This window comes from Lepidochelys kempii, chromosome 2 (assembly GCF_965140285.1).
Source record: "Lepidochelys kempii isolate rLepKem1 chromosome 2, rLepKem1.hap1, whole genome shotgun sequence".
Lineage (NCBI taxonomy): Eukaryota > Metazoa > Chordata > Testudines > Cheloniidae > Lepidochelys > Lepidochelys kempii.
This window is the reverse complement of record NC_136381.1, coordinates 6,668,652-6,689,379: the sequence shown is the minus strand read 5'-3', so window position 1 is coordinate 6,689,379 and position 20,728 is coordinate 6,668,652. Positions and strand designations below refer to the sequence as shown.

Genomic DNA, 20,728 nt, shown 5'->3' with positions numbered 1-20,728 from the left:
TAGGGGGTGATACCCAGATGTAACTACATTTGAAATACAGATACATAGTCAGTATTTATAACTTCAGATACAAAAATGATACATGCCTACAAATAAGATAATCGTATTCAGCAAATCATAACTTTTTCAATGACACCTCACATGACTTATCATGAGCAAAATACATTATAATTATGACATAATCATAACATAATATACTAAGACAGATATGGGGTGCAGTGTCATAACTCTAATTACACCTTCTCCCTCCTTAGTAAGCAATTCAAGGCTACCATGAAGCACATTGGATCCCTAACCTCCTTTGTCCTGCCACTTTGGGTATGTCTACACTGCACGCTCACCCTGGGCTCTGACTTCGGTTTGAGCTTAAGACCTGCTTCCATCCACATACAGATCAGACTGACTCAGGTCAGCAAGAACTCAGGACCTAGGTCGTAGGATCCTGCTAGGAGGGTGGGTCAGAGCCTGAGCCCTGCTGTGACTCTGGTTCCAGGCCCTGTCATTTTGGAGCGTGGCTGCAGTTCAGACCCAAGTCAGAAGGTCTGAGCAGTGCAGTGCGGACATGTTAGCATGGCTGTGAGGCCCTGGTCCAGCCACTGTAAATCGGTGTTTCCAAGCCCCATTGTAAACCAGAAGTCCACAAGCGCATGCCCCACAGACATGGGTTTACCATGCAATGTAGTCATACCCTTTGCGTCTATTAGGCCTTGTGGTCTCTGGGCTTTCTCCCTTGGAAGCAGCACCAGACGCCAACTCCTTTTCTGAAGGACATTGCTTTCCCCACAAAGCACTCTGTTTTGCTGATCTGCATCTTCTAATTAAGAATAAAAATCTTTGGGGGAGAGGCAATGGAAGCAGGGGCAGGGGAGAAGAAATAAAAAAAACAAAGTTTGAGAGAGGGTGTGCAATTCACATTCTGGGCATGCACAATGCTAATACACCTTTCCATCTACAGCTGCCCCCTTGCACAGCTCCAGGCCCCGCTCACACAGGGGGGATGTCTCAGATGCCTTGGAACCGGAGCACTGTCCCTCTGACAGTGAGGGGAAAGGGGGCTTGGAAGCACTTTTCGTGTTGGTGTTTGCGGCTCAGCTCCCTCCCTTTCTTCTGTGCAAGCCATGCTATGTAATTAGCAACCTCACTAGGGGCAGGAGGGGGGAGGGAGAGATCAAAGGGAATGGGGGTGAAACAAGGGGAGAAAGAAGGTCAATGGTGGGAGGATGTTGAGATTGGGGGAAAGGGAAGGAAAGGGAGAGTAAAGGGTGAGGGGGGCAGATGAGACCAGAGAGTAAAATGAAATGGGGGGGGGAGAAGAAAAGGGGTCTATGGAGCATGTTGAGGAGGTGGGAGGGAGTGGACAAATCTGGAGCTGCCATGGCAGGCCCTGCTGCTGACAGCCAGCACCCACTGGAGACTGCAAGGCCAGGCTGCCCCTGGTGGGCTGTCCCTGTAGGGAGGGCCCTGCTTGCTTGTTTGTCTCTCTCTTGCTTGCTCCCATGTCAGGAGGAAGATGCCCTTGTCCTGCCCAGTAGCTAAGGCCCAGGGTGGGTGACAGGGGAAGTGCCTTCTGTTGGGAAAACACAGGTGAAACAGGTCCCTGCCCCAGAGCAAGGGTGGGCAGCAGCCTGGCCGAGTGCCCTTTTTTTTTTGGTTCCTGTTCAGACTGCCTGCAGAAGAGGGACAGGATCCCTTTCCTCCCCCTGTTCTGAGCTGTAGCCTAAGGAGGAGGGCAGCATGTCCTAAGAGCCTGGCAGGATGCTCAGAGAGCTGGAGTCCCCCACCTCCTTACTGCCTCTTTACCCTCCCCGTGCTCATTATCTTCCCCTCCTCTCTCTCTGCTTCCCTCTCGTCTCTCCCCTTCTTCCTTCTCTTTCCCGGTGTCTCCCCCTCTCCTCCCTTCATTCACAGGCAGCTCCTTGCCGGGAGGACGCAAGCTTTTCCAGCTTCCTTGCTGGTTAAACTCAAACCACTCCCCGCCCCTCTTTCATGAGGCTGCGTCCCAGCCAGCGAGCGCCTGCTTCATCCAAAATGGGACGGGCGCAGATCGGCCGCCTTCCCCCGTAACCTGCTCTCCCTCGCTCCACACGCTCCCCCTTCCCTGCGCAGGTTGCCGCATGGCAACCCAGCCGTGCGCGCAAGGAGGGTTCATCTTTGCTCCTTTCTCCTGCCAGGGGAAACCTCTGTCTGGGGCAAATAAACCCAGGAGCCGGAATCCGAGGGCTTGGCCATCGCCCCCACGGGTAACTTCCAGCCTCTCTCGGCCGGGGAGAGGCCCGCGGCAAGGCGTGGCGGCTCGCACTGTACCACACGGCCCGTGCCCCTGGACCGAGGCAGGGCGCATCTTCTCCCTGGCGAGCGGGGCTGGCTCGCCGGCGACCTGCCTCGCTTGCATTTCCCAGGCACTTCCCTTGTGTCTGGGGACGCAGCGAGGGAGGGGAATGCTGGCCAGGAGGAGGGAAGGAGACGGCGATGGAGGGAAGCGGGAGAGGAGGCAGGGGACAGGGAGCGCGGGGTCGGAAGGGGAGAGGTGGAGCGCGCAAGGGTGCGCCTATCTGTCCCCCCCCCCCCCTTCTCTCCTCCTGGCGCTCTGCTTCTCTCCATTCCGGCCGCGCTTCTGCCCCCCCTCCCCCTTAGCCCCCTTGTGCCTGGAGCTCCCCAGCGTGCGGGAAAGAGCCTCTCCAAAGGGAGCGAGCCTCTGAGGTCCCCGCGCCTCGCCGCGGGCTTCCCCTCTCTCCGCCGGGGCGCTGCGCTCCATCCGATCCGGCTTCGCGCCCAGCCCGGCCTCGCTGCTGCTGTGGCTGCAACCTTCCCGGGGGCTGGGAATTACCTACCTGGGCTCCTCACCACGCTGACACTTGAATGTGGTGATTTATGTGTAAGCAACAGCACACGCAGTAACCACCGCTGCCTCCCGCTTCCCCTTCCCCTCCCGGCTCCCCGGCGGAGCAAAGTTCTCCGGCGAGGCTGCGATGCCCGGTTCGGAGCGCTCCCTCTGCTCCTGCAGCTCTCCGTCCCTCTCGAGCCCGGCCAGCGGAGCATGTGTCCGGGTAGGGGCTCGGTCTATAGCCGCCTGTTCCAGAGCTCGGTGTGTGTGTGTTTTATCCCTCCCTCATTGCCAGCCCTGCCTCCCTCCCTTCAGCCCTGCCTCCCCCCCCCCCACTCTAATATGTGATCTGGGAAGCTTATAAAAGCCTGATGTAATCCTTAATGCAGCCTCTGGCTACACAGACTGGATCTAGTTTCACAGAGAGGGAGAGCGAGCGAGCGTCTCAGAAGTGGGAATTAAAAAGAGGGAAAGGGAAAAAAAAAAAAAAGCAGAGAGACCCCAGTGGATCTTAACCAACGTCTCTTTCCGGGGAAGACCGTCCTCTCTCTCCACACTGGTGGGAAAGCTACCCTGATCCTTCCTTTAATTTTTTAAAAAAGAAGACTTGCTTGTCTCAGTGGATCTAATCATTGGTTGGTTTTTAATTGTCTTTCCCCCGCTCTGCTGAGGATTCCTTTATTGATTGCTTTCCGCGTTTCTCTCCCAGCCGCCTTCCTGCAGAGACACCAAAGGTATTTTTCTTTTAGTTTTTTTTTTAAAATCAAAGTTAAATATTTTGAATAAAGGAGAGAGTGGGGCGGGTGGGGAGGGGAAGGGGGGGGGAGGGAAGAGGGCGAGCGAGCCAGAGCGCTGCCTCATTCTCCAGGACTTCACATGCTGCCAAATGTTTGTTTGGTTACCCCTGGATTTGTTGGTGGTTTCCATTTGGAATTGGACAGAAAGGGAGAGCGGGATATAATCTAGAAAGTCCATCAGGTAAGAGGCTTCTTTCTTATTGATGGGGGCCCGGGTGGGAAGAAAGAAAGGGACACTTCCCCGGCTTGCTATCCTGCTTTGGATGGAATGTGGGGACTTCTAATCATGGGAAGGGAAGGGAAAAAAGCAGGACCCGAGAATGAGAATCTGAGGTTCCCTTTTGAACCAGACCAGGAGATCATGTTAACCCATTCCCCCTCTCCGGTACATACTTTCTCCTCCCTTTCAGTTCCAAATCAAAGCTTCCTACCTTCGATGTGAAGTTTTGGAGCTTTTGTAGGCGCGGGTCCGGTCTGTAAAAGAAACCGGCACCGTGGAAAATATTGATGCGCTTAGAAAAAGCGCATGGATGTACGCACAGCCCGGGGAAATGAAGCGCCCCTCCATAGGGATGCTTTTGGGGAACGGGGGGAAGGATATGAAAGCAAACCGACGGGGGGGGGGGGAAGAGGAAACTAGCACCCTCCAAAGATTTCCACCATGCTGCAAAGCCAACGTGGTCTAAGCTGCAAAGTAGCATGGGGCTAACTGTTGTTGAGAGGCAGATTTCAGGCTGACATGCCCTATACTGTGTTTAGTCTGCGAGGTTGGAAAACAAAGTGTGTGATGGAATCGCAGTTGTGTTTACTTACAGCGGGAGTGAATTGCCTTTCCGCCCCAGCCTCTCTCTCTCCAGGGGAGTTTTGGTAGCCATCCGTCCCTTCCTTTTTTGTTTTGTTTATCATCCGCGCACCGCTGCAGGCAATCATTTGAAAAGGCGCAAACCTTTACTGTCCCTGTGTCTCCAGGTCTCCCCCAACAACACTTTGTCTCACATCTTAGAAAACGATCCTTTAACATAGGTGCAGATCAAAGCTCTCCCCCCTCCTGCCCCCCAGTTTCCAGTGCGGCTGGAGATATTACCTGCTCAGTATTTTAAAACCCAAGCTCGAATTATCCAGCACTGTGAAAAAAGAAGACTCCATCAGGGATGCTTAATTACAAGGCACCTTGTTCTAAATCACCCTGTGTGGCAACGAACAGCAGAATTTGTCGGTCTTTCCCTCTCCCCATCCACCTCTTCCTTTTTAAAATATATTTCACTGCGTGACATTCTATGTAGATGACATGATGGAGGTGGATCAAGGTACGCTCCAGCCTTCACACATAGATATTTCGGCCAGGGCTCTTAGAAGGCTGTTAGGAAAGAGAAGGCTGAGGATTAATATGTATTTTTCCCAGCAATGTCCAACCGGATTCTGTCCAAGCACCGGATACAAAGAGGCAGGAGCTGTACGAATAATGTCACGGGTTTTCAATAAACTCAGCAAGATAGCTGGTACTTTTTTATTTACTGGAGCGCAGGGAGGCAAATGTATGACTCATGCAGGGTACCACTGCCCAGTTCATGCGAATAGTCCCAGTGAATTAATTGCACCGAGGAACGTGAGTATCAAGGCAAGGTCAAGGAGCCAAAAGGCAGAAAAAAAATAATAACAGAACAGCCCCAGCTCTGGCGAGGCTCTTGCTATGCTCAGCTTCAAATTCTCTCGAAATATGTCTCTGGCAAGGTCCAGCGCAGTTGACATGACTGGCGAGAGGGAAGAGCAAAACCCACCTTGCTCAGAGGCTAAAACCTGCCCGTTCTAGTGAAGCGATTTTCAGCGCCTGAGATGCAAATGATCTCTGGAAGAAACACCCTGGGAAGGATGCTGTCATTGGACAAACAGGCGGACATTTGGAAGCACTTCGTGCCTGGTAAACGGGTCTCCCCCTTCCTTTCCCTCTCCCTTTACCTGTTGATTCTTTCTTTCTTTCTTTCTTTCTTTCTTTCTTTGATCTCAATCGGCAGTTGCAGCCTTATTAAATTACCCCAGGCAGGCGGTGGAGTTGATTTTAGCGACTTTAATGAGGGCAGAGCACTGGGGGAATATTAGTAATAATGGGCATAAGCTTTGGCTATTGCGAAAAGAAAATAGATCAGCGGCAAGAGGAGCTTGGAAGCTGCATAAAGATGGGATGGGAGGCAGCCTGGGGATGTAATGAGAACAACCCCCCCCCCCTCCCGCGTCAAATGTATATCACATTGATTCCAAATTCACCTCGGTCCTGCAGTTCTTACTCCGGCTTCTCTCTCCGTTCTCGGGACCAACTCCCCCTCGACGCCCCTGGGAGTTGATTTGATCCAATGCCTATAACCGCTTTGCTTCGGATGCTGCTGAAAATCGCAGCGGCTGTAGATGCGGGCAGCTGGGAGGGGGTGTCGATCCGAATGGGGCACGTTTTTCATAATCCTTTGGGAAAGGGGGGGGGGGCAAGGGGTGAAATGCTTTAAAAATCCAGACCGTTCCCACTGAGTGATAGGCTCCCAAATGGAGAGACAGAGAGGCTGTACTGACTGTCCTTTGCTCCGGGAGCTGGAGGCGCTGGCAGAGATCTCATTTCACTTTCTAATCAAGGAGCAAGGATTATTTCGCCCCTGCTCGGTGGAGCTCTTCCATTCCGAGTTATCCCGGGGCCAGTGCGCATTATGCCTCCCGAACTGACTTCACTGCGGAGGACGCACTGGAAAGAGCTTAAAGGGGGGGGGGCGCACTCCTGGCGCCTGGCCCTTGGCAAATCACCCGCAATTGAGCACTACCTGGGAAATTGAAATAGATGATCCTTCGCAGAATTACAGACCTGCGAGCCTTCCCTTCCCCAGCCAATCCCCTGGCAGGTTTTGAACAAGGAGATTTTGAATCCTCTGGGCTTGTGAGCACCATTGGGGTTGAAATGGTCTGCACGCTTCAAATGGATGTTCAGAGCGAGAGGAAAACGGATGGCTGGATGCATAACAGGTTCCAGTAAAGACTGAAGTGCCATGGTTATGTATATCTGTTTATGGCTGTGCGTGATTAAGGGCGGTAGCAAATCTTCATAGCGCCACTGTGAGGTAGATAAATATTATCCCTCCCCCCCTGATTTATAAACACGGGGAAACTGAGGCAGAGAGGGTAAATTAGTCGTCAGGGATTTGCGCTCCCCAGACGCCTCTGCCCCTCTGATTGGAGGGGGAGAGAGGGGTCCCAGTCCGCTCTCAGAGCTAAAGGCACTTGCCAGGAGCTACCCCCGAGAAAGAGAGAAGCCACCTGCTTTGTAACTCCCTTCCTTTGGTCTCAGGAGGGACGCGCAGCTGGGAGTCTACTCCCCAAGCTTGAGATGAACTGCAAGGCGCCGCTTTGTCTGCCTTCCCCCTGCTTTCTGAGGTTACTGGCCCCACCATCCAGGCCAACTTCTGCAAGCCCCTGGGGGCGGGGGGTTAAATAAAGCTAATAACCCAGCCAAATCTCCCATTTCTAACCCACTTTAGCAAACCCCATCAGAGATTTATCATGGGCAGGGTTAGCTTGAGAAGGATTATTACAGTCTCCTGCATTTAATACTGCACAGCTCCAGATAAACTAAGAGAGGGAGAGGGAGAGTGTGTGTGTGTGTATTTGGTAGGGGGAGGGGAAGAGGCTGTGTAGATCCATTTTTTTCTTTCTTGTTGCAAAGGACCCTGAGCCACTATCGTCCTTGCTGTAACTCAGCTGACTTCAGTGGATTTACACTTTGGCTGGATTTGGCCCTGGATGTTCTTGGGGTCTTTTTGGCTGGATTTAGCTATTCCTGATGACACAGAGTGACAGAGAGATGGCGCTCGCTGCTCAGTTATACTCCACCTGGGGGCCAAGTCTCTCTCTCTCTCTCTCTCTTTTAAAGTTAAATACCACTAAAGAATTGGGTTCTTTTCCTGCACTTTAAAAAAGCAGAGAAAGATGATGATGATAGCTGGAAATGCAATAAGTAAGTCTTCAAAACCTCCAGCGAGAGAGACCATATCAAAGGCGATTTAATATTTTTCCTTCTGTCCATAAAACATTTCCTTCCCAATCCAGAGATTTTCCTGATGCTGTTTAATCAACCGCTTCTCCCCCTTCGGCATCGCCTGGGTTTGAACATCAGCCTGTAAAACAGAGAATCTGTTCTGATTCTCCTCTACGGTGAAGAGATGCTGTCTGAATTAAATCGGCTCTGTATGTATAATAGGCTGTGCATAGATTTCATATCCAAGCCAATTAAGTGGGCACGTGTCTGCCCTTTGCCATGGTTTGTGTGTTTACTGTCTCCTTACACCCTCTGATGTCTGATAATAAGATGCTACTTGTGAAATGGTAAGATGGTGGGGGGTAAGGAGGAAGCATGTTTTAAGTCCACTCTTGCAGAAGCTTACTCACTTGAGTAACTTTACTCACCTAAGTACTCCAGTTACTCATGGGCATAAGTGTTTTGCAGAAATTGGGCCCTTATTTTCTTCATGGGGGATGGATGCTGATGGTGGTAAGGGGGTTAACTGGGTCTTCCTGAGCAAAGCTAAAATCAAATGTATTTTTTTCCCTAAGAAATGCAGGTCTTTTTAGGGTTATTTTTTGTCCTTAGTGTGCAAATGAATTCACCTTCTAACAAGCCCAGCCTATGAAGGCTGAAGTGGGTCTGTTAGGAAATACCTGCCTGCCTCTCAGCTTTCGCTGACAAGCCTGTGTTCACCTGTTGCTAGGTATAGGAATGGCTAATTACCTGCAGAAAATCTGCAGTGGTCAACAAATGAACCAAAGCCCGTTTTTGAGTCTGAGCCTGTGTTTCTTGGGCACTCAAACCTCTCCTGTTTGATCTCCAGGGGTGTGCAAGGAGTGCAGGGTTTGTGCACACCGGGGGGTGGGTGGGGTCTGACTGGTCCCTTTCTAAAGATACCTTCTCTTAGAAAAACTAAAGTAAACACACTCCAGTGTGGGTCTTAAAAAACAAACAAACACAAAGAAAAAGCTTTGGCATCTGGCCCGGTGATTTGTAGAGAACAGTCTCTATTGATCGTACTGCATTATATGGGACTAGCACAACATGTCTGCAGACAAAGTGCTGTGTGATATCTGGCAGCAGGATGCATCAACTACCAAGCCCACCAAATATGTATCTATATAAAGCTTTGCTTGTCTCAGTTCTGCTCCCTGGGGAAATGTTGCCTTCCATGCTTGTCTGGAGATCCATCTTGGCAGGGGGCGTTTGGCATGTGGGTGCATGTTTCATTGGGTGGAACAGGCAGCACTGGAGACTGGGATTGCAGGTTAGTGGGTTAACTGCCAGTCCCTACTGTGTGTGCGGTTAATGTGGGGATAAGTTGATGCAGACTGGAATGTGGAGTCTGGCTGGAGACAAGCACAGCGTATCGTTCAAGCTGCCCCTGGACATTGCCCTACCAGTATGATCGGCAGTAGCCCTTGCAGTTCTTGGGACCAGTCTGACACTACTGAAATCAATTGCAATTTTTTGCCCTTAACTTCAGTGGGAGCAGGATCCTGAGCCACCACCACCCTGGTCTGCAGCAGCCCTGGCTCTCCCAGTCCTGGGGCACTACACAGCTCTGGCAAAGCCATCGCAATTCTGATTGGTAGGATCTTCTACTCTTTCAGTAGTGGATGTCCCAGTCACAGCTCTTCTTAACAACGCCTCTAAACTGTCTTGCATTAGTCCCTGCTATTCCAGTATGAAGCTCCTCCTGCACAGGGTACGCTAACGGTACCAGCATATTAAAGGTTGCATGGTGGTCCAGTGGTGCGGAGAAGCATTCATGCGTGGCTAGGCTGAGACCACCAAATTCTCTTCACAGGTCCTTTGAACAAAAATCTTTACTGTTCTGAGCTGAGTGAAACCAGTTTGACCAAGGTTTTAACTCAACCCATAACATGATGTGAGAACACACCCTTTGTTTAAGATAGGTAAAAGGGATGGTTAGGGGAACACACCTAAAACAAGATCTGATAGAGTCTGTCCAGTAACTAGCACCCTGTGGGCAGTGTGTTTGTGGCCACTGTATATTGTGACCAGGCATATGTGTGAGAGAGAACACACAAAAAGTGGGATCAGAGAGAGAGAGGCAAGAAAGCCAAAGAGTAGCCTGTGAGCATGGTGTGACCTTGGGAAAAGCTAGAGAGCTTTTGGGGCTGTTGACTAAAGAGGCTTGGGGCTGTCAGCTAGGAAATTGTTCCTTTTGTTCTTGGTTCCTTCTGCATTCGGAGAAGCAGGACTCTGTACATTCCTTGTAAATAAACAAAGTGGTATCAAAGAAAATACCTGTCTCCATCAATTCCTACTTCCAACCTGAGCATCCCCAGGAACCTGAAATGTGATTAGGCACTCAGATCAAAACAGGGGGCAACGTTACGATGGAAGGCTGTGTCAAACTCTGTTCTTCCTCCTCTCTTGCATGTATGCTGTGTTATAGATGGCTGCTTAAAACCACAGTGAGAGGTATACTTGGAATTTTATAAAATACATATAAGAGAGAATTAGAAATAAATTACGTCCCTTCAGACAGTCCATTCATCACTGTGTCTTGGTCTTGCAAATTACTTACAGACAGTCTAAGAGCAAGGGGTTTTGTATTAGTTTGATTACGCTGAGATAACATTTCGTGTTGCTCCAGGAAGCCCTCAGAAAATAAAAAAAAAGATAATATTTTAAATCAGAGGACTGCTTCATTGATGACTCCATTTTCCAAGACACACATCACTGCCTCCTTTATGGAAATTTAAATTGGTTACCTCTGTCGGAGAACATGAGAGATCATTTGCTGATTTTATTTTATTTTTTTTGGTTGGAGTGAGTTTTCTCTCCCCCGCGCTTTGTGTTTTCAAAATTAAACCAGAGGGAGTTTTTTTTTCTTTTTCACGATCTACCTTTTGTAAAATGCCTTCAGAAGCTTTGATCAGGAAGTGGCCAGCTGACCTGAAATTAGCCATAGAGATCCTGAGCTATGTTCTGTGTGAAGTCATGCTGGATCTATGGGGCAGCATGGCATGAAAGATGAAAATAGTGTTTGGAGGAGGATTAAATACAGCGCTCTCGAGAGGAAATTGTACTGTTCCTGCCAGCCCACCAATATGAACATTTGGTGTGACTAGTCTCCACTATTTCCAATAGGACCATGCTTGGGGGCGGAAAAGCCCCACATGGTGAGATGTAACATTCCACTGTAGGTACTGAAGTGCTTACTATATGGGCACCATGCTCACAGTATAAGGAAAACACTTAGCCTGTTAGAGTGGAATGTCTATTCTAGACAGAGGTCCAGAACCGGGGCACTGACTTCACTAGAGTTACGCCATGGATGGATTTGGCCCAAGAAGTTGACCGTAGCTCTAGGAACATAAAGTCATAGAGTTTAAGGTCAGAAGGGACCACCAGATCATCTAGTCTGGCCTCCTGTATCTCACAGGCTACCATCCCCACCCAGCACCCACACACTAAATCAGACAACTGAAGTATTACAGCTCACAGGATATTAGATTATGTGCCAACGACTCCTGCAATAACAGGGAAATGATTAAGTGAGATATACCTAGGTAGTCCTGGCAAGCGACCCACACCTAGATGCTGCAGAAGCAGGAGATAAATCCCCAAGGTCACTGACAATCTGACCTGGGGGAAAATTCCTTCCTGACCCTACATATGGCAATCAGTTAGAGCCCGGGGAAGTGAGCATCAGGAATTATGAAGCAACAGCTCTGCACTCTGTCTGCACGCAATTGTAGATATTGTGGCCGAGCTATTTTTCTGAAATGTTTCTATGTTAAGCTAGGGTTGGAAGGCATCTCTCATGTCATCTAATTCATACTCCAGTGATAAGCATTACACAATTCCTGTCCATGCACTTCTCCCTTCTGTGCAGTCATCTGGTCTCTGCTCCTGCTGTCAGATTGTCCTTTGCTGACTGGAAATTCATCCTCATTTTCAAGATAAACTCGGCTGTGTGACCTTGTCCGTGGCTGTTGCCGCTGGCTCCTTATTTTGCTCTTGTTGTAGATAGAGTCCTTTCCATCCCAACAGTGTTACTCTTTACATATTTTAGAGACCGTTATCATGCTTCCCCCTTTAACTGTCATTGATATGGGGGACAGCGAGGTCTCCTTGCTTAGAGCACAGGGCAGGGAGTTGAGAGACCTGGGTTCTCGTTCCAGGTATGGAACTGACTTTCTCTGTGCAGTTAGGTTGGCCACTTAAGCCTACGCTTTCCAAAGCATCCACTAGCTTTGGGTGCCAATTCTGAGAGTCACCCAGGGCCTGATGGTCAAAGATGCTGAGTGCCCATTGAAGTCAAATGGCATTGTAGGTACGCAGAACCTCTGAAAATCAGGGGGCACAGATTGGGAGCCCAAAAATTGAGGTGGCCCAAATCAGTGGACACTTAATTTAGGCCCTGGCCTCTTTGTGCATCAGTTTCTCCACCTGTAAAATGGGGATTGTGGGCTAAATTCTTCCTTAATATAACTCCATTTACCTTGCTAGAGTCACACCTAGCAAGAGGGATGAATTTGTCCAAATGATACTTTATCCCCTTTGAGATCCTCGGATGAAAGGCACCACACTAACACAAAGCATGAATTTACTTTATGGCATTAGCATGCACCCCTTCGCCTTTCCTTGTGAGTCCTGTTCGCTCACACTCTCTCAACCTGTATCATGATACTTTTTTATAAAAGCTAAGACCCTAGGAGTGGGCCCATTACTGCATGTGCTAGCTGCCCTTCCCCTGCCTTCTAGACTGGCCAGGTATAACCCTTTTCATAATGAAAGCAGTCTCACTGGGTAATCATTTGACCCAACTCTATACTTTGGCTGATAGCCCACACCCTTTGTCTCTGCAGATGACTCAGACAGGGATGGGAGTCAGTTTCAAGCTCCCTTATTTAGCAACAGTGTCCTTTCTTTGAAACATACATCCATTGGTTGCTGGCACATGCATTTCCCTCATCAGGTCAGTATAACTTCCAAAGGAAATTTGTTCTGATGGGCTCACTTATGTCGAAAGCCCTGTTGATGGATTGATTGATTTACCGCATAGGTTTGTTCGTTATACGGGTCAGTTATTCATTAGATGTTGCCTTCGGGTGCTTGGGATTTATAGTTGCCACCATGCAAAGTTTGAATAAATCGGCATGCTCCTAAGCTGACCCTTTGAGTCTATTTCTGTACCAAGCATGTGTCTTTTAAGAATATTTGCCTATTCCTGAAATGCCTTGCTAATTCCATTGCACCATTCCACGCTGACTAGCAATTCCAAGCCATTGCATGAGCGCACTCAGAGTGCTGCCCAAAGGCACATTATTGTCCCAAAGATACCTGACATGCACGGTCTTGTCATTTCAGTGATAAATTTTTTTTCTCCGTCACCCCACTTAAGCATCTGGAAATGGGAAAGGGAAGCTTGAAAAACCTTTAATCAAGCACCAAGGGGGAACAGAAATCTGATTTTAAGTAGCTGCACTGATGCCTAGAGCATTAAAGAGCTTGCCCTGCTAATCTTTACTTTTCATATATTGTTCTACAATCAAATCAGTCCTATTGAGCTGAACCGTGGGTTAATTGCTGATGGAAAACTCTTAGTGTCTGTGCTCAGGAAGAAGGGAATGGAGGGAGTGTGTAGGCTTGTGGAGTTCGCTGCAAGCTAACCACATGTGGGAGAATGTAGGAGGGCCCCGATTCCCGCACATGCCTTAGCCAGTGTAGCAAGACAGGAAGGGGCAAGCATAGGATCCAGAGATTCACAGGGGGAGAGGGGAAGAATAATCACATTGGACAAATACTTAGACACCAGTTATATTTTAGGGCCTATATGGGATGATGTGTAATGACAGTGATTCTTGCTCCTGTGAAATGGGTTGAACTGAACTCTGTATTAAGGTTTGGGAGGGAATTGTGGCTGAGTCATCATGAGTTGTTCCTCTGATGCACCCAGCGGGGACAGCGTGTCCATTGGGACCCTGTAGTGTAGTCAGCAGGACATGCCAGGACTGTGAAGTCCAGGTCAGTAATAAATACTGAGCACAGACAGTTAATCTGTGTCCAGAACATTTTAATAGCTAAAAACAATTTAAAAAAAAATCCCATATACCTTGTACTGGCCCAATGGCTCCTGCCAATTTTGTACATTTTAAAAAATGGTATTGGTTAGCACGATAGTCCAGAATTTCCGATTCTTAAAAAAAAGATATTTTTGCAGTTGGCAGAACAGATGTTTGTGATCTGAACCAGGGGGTAGCAGGAAACAGGCCCTGCAGGGGGTTATGGGAAATCCCAGTGCAATGTCCGTTAGCCTTGGGAGTCAATTAAGCAAAATAAAAAGTAAGGCTAAAATATCAGGAAGGGCTTCGTAGCAGCGAGGTGATGATTGTTGTTGCGTAAATTTCTAAAGCATCCCTCGCTGCAGTAGCTGGACAAGTGCATGGAATGGCCCCTGGCACCGTTCTGGCTCCCACCCAGTGTGGGCTGGAAACTTTGAACATGGAAAAATCAGGAGAAGAATGTTAAGGAATATTTGTGGTGATGCCTGTTCCCATGTTTCCAAATATCTCTGCTCTGCACGCTCAGATGGGTTGCATTGAGTGACCCAGCTCATCCCGTTGGGGAATATCTGAGTGAAGAAGTAGCTTTTGTATCCAGCCTGGAGATGGCTCAGAGTCCTGGTCTGAGTTGCTCCATGGCCTCAGGCCCTCCGCTGAGAGAGCTCCAGTCTTGGCAAGGAGTAATGTGGGCTCTGCTGGCTAAGTGTCCTGTTTGGATGCAGCTACCATGCTGAGCTTCCCAGCTGGGTCCAAGCACATTAGGGCCGTATGAATGATGACCAGGAGGTCTGTAAGCCATTTAAGCTGACTTGAAGACAACCCTAGGGCAGTGATTCTCAAGCTGTGGGCCACGGACCTCCTGGGAGTCCACAGACTGTCTAAGATTTCCAAAGGGGTCTGCACTTCCATTCAGAGCTTTTAAGGGGTCCATAAATGAAAAAAGATTGAAAACTGCTGGACTAGGGAACACAGTGTAAGGAAGAATCCTCCATGGACCGTTGTGGGACTGACAAGCCACCAGGTCTGTTCCGTCTGTAACCATTCTTGTTCTTTGAGTATCTTTCGCTGGCTGCAAGCTTTGATCTGCGAGGCTTATTGACCAGGGTTCTATTAGAAGGAAGGAAGTCTGGTGGGTGATCACTTAGATGCCCATCTTCGGTCCCTCCCAGTAAAACTGCAGAACAACGAAGCTGGCAGGAATGGCTCCTGAGAGCACTGCACGGTTCTGGATGGAGAGGGCTGCACTGCATGACCTTACAAGACAGCCTAGCCCTGTCCCCTGCAAATGCAGATTCTGCTCACTTTGCATTGGGGATATGTCGTCACCTTCTCCTTGAGACCTGCCTTGGCGAAAAAGTCTATGGGTCTATCCATATCTTTCCACCCATCTAGGTCTTAGACTAATCCTGCCCTCAACAGTGGTCATTAACACAGGCTTCAGAGTCCTTGCTCTACAATATTAATGCACCTGGCCTGATTGCATAATGTTTCACCTGTGGTGGGGAGTCCGTTCCCTACTGCGGCTGGCAATCACCGTACACCCTACATCTCTCCCCTGAATTCCTTCGCTGAGCTCCACGTTCTCCTTGCCTATACCAAGACTAAATAGCTAGGCTTGGCTCAGGGGGCATTTGCAGGGGCTGTGAGAAGGGAGATTCCACCCCCATCAGCTGTGCTCTAACTAGTGCAGACTTGGGGAAACCCCTTCTTCCCCAGCTCTGTGGGGCTAATGGCTGGTGGACCCACCAACATCAGCTCTGATCCTGCAGTGTGTGAGTTTGGTGGAGCTGCTGCTAGCTGGGGCTCTGCACTTTCAGGGTGTTCAGACACTCAGCACTGGATCCAGAAGCCTGCCTGACCCTCACCCTGGGCAGCAACTCCACACTGGTTACTGATTGCACAGGGACACTGTGCCCTCCACCTATGCTGAAGAGCAAGCTGGGATGCCAGCCGTTAGCTAGGAGAGGGCTGCAGAATCTCTAGGTCCTTCCCTATAGAAGTAATTGGCTGTATGTTGGGGGCACGACTGGGAAATCTCACCAGTTTCTCATTATGGCCCCAGTCTAACCAGTAGCTGTAACAATCTCTGTGCATTGTGCCAGAGCAGCAGGCAGGAAGATCAGGGAGAGGGAAGGAGGGGGAGGCAAAGGACAGGTGAGTGATTTCCTGTCATTCTGATGCAGAAAAATAAGGGGAATGATCATTCAACAAGTGTTGACGGAAGGCAGAAAACGAGACAGCGTTCGCTATTGTTGGTGATTTGCTAGGCTCGGGCTGATTAGAAGCACAAACACCTGCAAACAGATGCTATCCTCACCCGGGGTACTCAAGCTCTGCTTGACTTCCGGTAGTGCTATCCTGGTGGATGCCATGCCTTGGAGTGAAGGTCTTAGTGGAGATCACAGCAGACAAGAGAGACACCCGTATCTAGCTCAGGGGACTTGACAACATACAAGTCTCCACTGTGGTTCTTCCTACAAGATCAACTTGGGGGTGACAGGTCCAGGTGGCCTGTGACTAATACCGGCCTACAGCCCAGTCATGGACTCTACTCATTGGGCCAGGACTGTGCTTATCGAGCCTTGCAGCCATTCCACCTTGAATTTTGAGCTTGATGGAGCTTGCAAGCTAAGAGGGGCTGTGCTTGGTTAGACTTTGGATGAGCCTTCCAGGGAAAATTCCAGGGTACCCCAGGAACTTGTGCTGGTGATATAGTAGCTGGAGCTCCACTTTCCCAGAGCCAGCACGGACCAACGCCCCAGCCTGGGGCAAGGCATATTGCCCTGCTCGAGGGGTGTTCTATTTTGGACTGCTCCCCTTGTCAAAGGTCCCAAGATACTTTGGGGGAGAGCAGCTGTATTGACCATGGCATGAGGCCATATTCCAGTTCGGGTCATTGCAGTTTCCTGACCTAAAATTTCCCCAGCGGTTTCAGTTGGACACTGTATTTTGTTTCATGTTCTGTCCTAAAACTGTTGCGCAGAAGGAAATATTGCCTAGTGGTAAAGCACAGAATCAAAATTAGGGACATTGATGTGATCTTCCCAGCTCTGGCACAGGCTTCCCTGTGTGACCTTGGGAAAGTCACTTACCCTCTCCAAGTCTCATTGGTGAAATAGGTGTTACAACAGTTACCTCACGGGGGTAAGACTTTAATGTCTATAAAGCACATGCAGACCCTTAGCTAGAAGATTCGGATGATGTCTATTGTGGTGATCTGTAGGGGTGCTACCCCATTGTGCTAAGCGCTGTACACACACAGAGTAAGAGACGGTCCCTGCTCCAAAGATCTCACAGTGTAAACTGACAAGACAGGCAAAGAATGAGAGGGGAAACAGAGAGGCAAGACACTTGCCCAAGTAATAATAATTAATAACTAGCTCTGAAGTCTACCAAGGAAAAGCACGATATACAAGTTTCACAATTTCAAAGGTGGCCAGTATCATTATCCCTGTTTCACAGAAGGGGAAACTAAGGCAAAGTGAGTTGCCCAAGGTCACCCAGCGATAGAGCTGGGAATAGAGCCCAGGTGTCCCGAGTCAACCCAGCATCCTGTTCTTTGACTGGTGCTAGTTCTCAAGCAGCCATGGTAGGAAGGTTCTACAGGAGTGCCAATTGTCATTATTTGTCATTACTACTGGGTAGTGTTTAACAGCTGCTACGTTCCACTCCAGAAGTGGCTGAATTTCCACATGTAGTCCAGAGATCCCTCTCTACATAAGATTTATAAAACGCAAGCGGCATGATGTGCATGCACCGCTCTAGCGTGACTGAGTTGGTAAAACCCAAATCTCCCACCTTCAGTCACAACCCAAACACCCTGTTCGTTTCCCATTTAATGCTGGCTGTATTAAAGGCTCCCTGTGGCTTTATTTTAGCACTAAGCCCTTTTGAAGTTGTTGATGAGAAGGTATAATCTGCCTTGGAAGTTATTTGTAGATGGGAGGGGAGGGGGGAATCAGTCTTTCTGGTGAAAATGGTGGAAGTGGGAGGTTGTGAATTAATGATGCTATTCAGCAAGGTTTTCCAAAACTTGCATCCTTCATGACACATAGGCCATCCTGCCACTCGGGCACCCTTTTTAGAAGAGTGGTTCTTTGTGTTAAAACTCCTTGGCAATAGAGATTGGGAGGGCACCGCAGGAGGGGTTTATAGGGCTTAAATTGGTGCAAAACTGGCAAGACATGGCTTAGGTCACTTGTGTAGTTCCGTCAGTCTGCCCTAAACTGGAGATCTGAGAGGAGGAATATATTATGGGTTATATTGACCTGAGAGATCTGTATTCCATTGTTTTGCCCTTTATAGGAAGTCAGGGTAGATGATCACAATGGTCCCTTCTGTCCTTGGAATCTCTGAATTTATCTCTGAATTCTTGGCTTTGCTACAGGCATTTAAAAAAAACAGGAAGTATTTTTTCACACAACTCACAGTCAACCTGTGGAACTCTTTGCCAGAGGATGTTGTGAAGGCCAAGACTATAAGAGCAATCAAAAAAGAACTAGATAAGTTCATGGGGGATAGGTCCATCAATGGCTATTAGCCACGGTGGGCAGGGATGGTGTCCTTAGCCTCTGTTTGCCAGAAGCTGGGAATGGGCGACAGGGGATGGATCACTTGTTCTGTTCATTCCCTCTGGGGCACTTGGCCTTGGCCACTGTCAGAAGACCGGATACTGGGCTAGATGGACCTTTGGTCTGACCCAGTATGGCCATTCTTATGTTCATTCTGTGTCACGTTGGGCAGTCACTTAATCTCACTATGCGTTAGTTTCTCCTCTGAAAACAATGCTAATGATGCTGGCTTTCTCCCACCTTTTGTCTTGTCTTGTGGCAAGAGCTCTCTCTTACAATATGTGTGTACAGCACCCAGCTGTATGAGGCCTGGCTCTCAGCTGGGGCGTCTCCACATTACCGTCATACAAATAACAATGAGGGCACAGCCAACACCTGCCTCTGAGCCACTTTGGCTGATGATCGGTCTCTGGGCAGTCCAGTGTAGCCCAAGTGTGGAAATCCAGTGGTGGTTTCAGTGCTTGGAGGGAACCAAGAAACTGGTTTTGCATACATCTGAATTTTTTTTTGCCTTTCAGATGTTATTTATGTGGTCCACCACAAGTGCAGTATAGCAGCGGTATTTGAGTGTTATGAAACATCTCATGTAAAGAACCAGAAATTTGTAAAAGCCCCCAAACTGATGTTCTTGTCTGGACGTGCCAGGTAGTAGGAGCTGAGTAGTGGAGAAAATCTGCATTGGGTGAGAGTAACCACAGTACATTGTGCCAGCTGATCTTTGAGAACAATGTTCAGACATAGTCCATCCCCTTTCTTTATTTTAAGAAGTCCCTGTGAAAATGGTGAAACCTCAGCTGAAAATACTTGTCTTCTGGCCAAAAATAAAGATCTAATCTTTATAAATCTGGATGACTCCAAATGAGTTTGGGCAAAGTCCCTATGATTCTTAGGGCCGCTGTGGCGTGTAGAGGCCCCGATCCAGGGAACTATACAATCACTTATTTTTGTAATTTTTTTAAACTTCATTTTTTTCCAGGTGTGACTCTATTGCTGGTGAAAGGTTCCAGAGTCTCTGGAGACTCTACTTAACCCCTGCCACTGACTTGCTGGGCCAGAGCTTCGGCTGGGATACACCCGTATCCGTATCGCTCTGTTGAAGTCAGTGGAACTGGACTGATGTACACCAGCTGGAGACCTGGCCTATGTCCCCTGGCGTGAGTCACTTAGCCTAAGCGGCAAAGCACGCATCCCTGTAGTGGAAGCTGCCACATACGAGCCTCACTCACCCCTGCTGGTGGGAGTGTAGTGTAGTTTCCAGAGACCACTGAGTCCTTTGTCTCTCTGCTGAGACTGCTACCATTGGGGACAATTAGAACCAGTGATGGTGGTGCTGTTAGTGAGGAGAGAGCTGCCCTGAGAGATATGACCCATTATGCATGAGGGGCACTGCAGACCAGAGGCCTGAGCTGAATCTGTGCTCTAGGGGTGCACGGCATGATGTCCAACCTGAGCGACGAACTTGCCATCTTAACTCCTCTACTTATTTCCCATCACACAAAAATCCTGCCAGGGGTGAGGAAGGGGCAATTTAGAGGGTCTTTCTCCAAAACAATATGGTTTTTGCATCTGTCTTCTTTCCCCTGCCTGGGATGCCCCCAACATGGTTCACTGGACTTGGGGGCTGAGCAGGGTTTGCTAGAAAGAGGCAGTGCAGTCTGGCCTAGTGGGTAGAACCCACCGACAGTCAGGAGACCTAGGTTCTATTTTCTGCCTGGAATAGGCATGTTTGGTGAGTGGCCTTGGGCAAGTCACTTTCTGTGCCTCAGTTTCCCCTCCCACTCCTCCTCTTGTCTATTTTGATTTTAAACTCGGGGACAGGTGATGTCTCTTCTTGTATGGTTACATATTACCTACTAGAGGGCAGCCCTGATATCAGCAGTGCTACAGTTAGGCAAAGAAAATAATAATAAACAGTGAGTGTGGCTGAAAAGGGCCGAGCCAGAACAAGAGAGTCTGTAATATCATATCATCTGGGTACCAAGAGCTAGAGGTAATATTCCGAGAACACCTCTTGGGGCGCTGCCTGGTAGATCATCTGGAATCTGCCAAATAGTGAGCTATCTACCATAAGGGATGTGCATTTAGAAGCTTACCCCATAAGGGATATGCATTTAGAAGCTTACCCCAGTGCTAGTTTAGTACAGTATGCCGCATTATTGCGTGTGAAATCTCTAATGCATCTCTGATGCAAGTCTTGGCCAAGAGAGCATGTATGCCTGGATTGATTCTCACCAAAGGATGGGGCACGTGGCTAGCAGGATGAAGTCCACTGACGTATGTGGGCACTAGCTTTGGAGAAAATGCAATGCATGACAGTACTCCCTTTGTCCAAGCTTGTAATGATTTGCATTGGCTGGAAAGGGTCTTCTTGCGCCTGCCTTTTAACTGTTTCTAAGCAGCAAAGAGGGAAACCGAGTCACTGAATTACCTCTGCAGCTGTTTAGTCTATAGCGCAG

The 20,728-nt window shown here is 48.9% G+C and overlaps 1 protein-coding gene across 3 annotated transcripts in view; it reads left to right on the top strand.

Moving 5' to 3' along the window:
- Positions 1–3,231: 3,231 nt before the first annotated feature.
- Positions 3,232–20,728, top strand: part of ADGRB1 (adhesion G protein-coupled receptor B1) — a 385,515-nt gene continuing 368,018 nt past the window's right edge. For all 3 annotated transcript variants that reach the window (XM_073329982.2, XM_073329980.2, XM_078851413.1), the window contains exon 1: positions 3,232–3,558. The gene's annotated coding sequence lies outside the window, so the exon portion shown is untranslated. The remainder of the gene's footprint in view (positions 3,559–20,728) is intronic.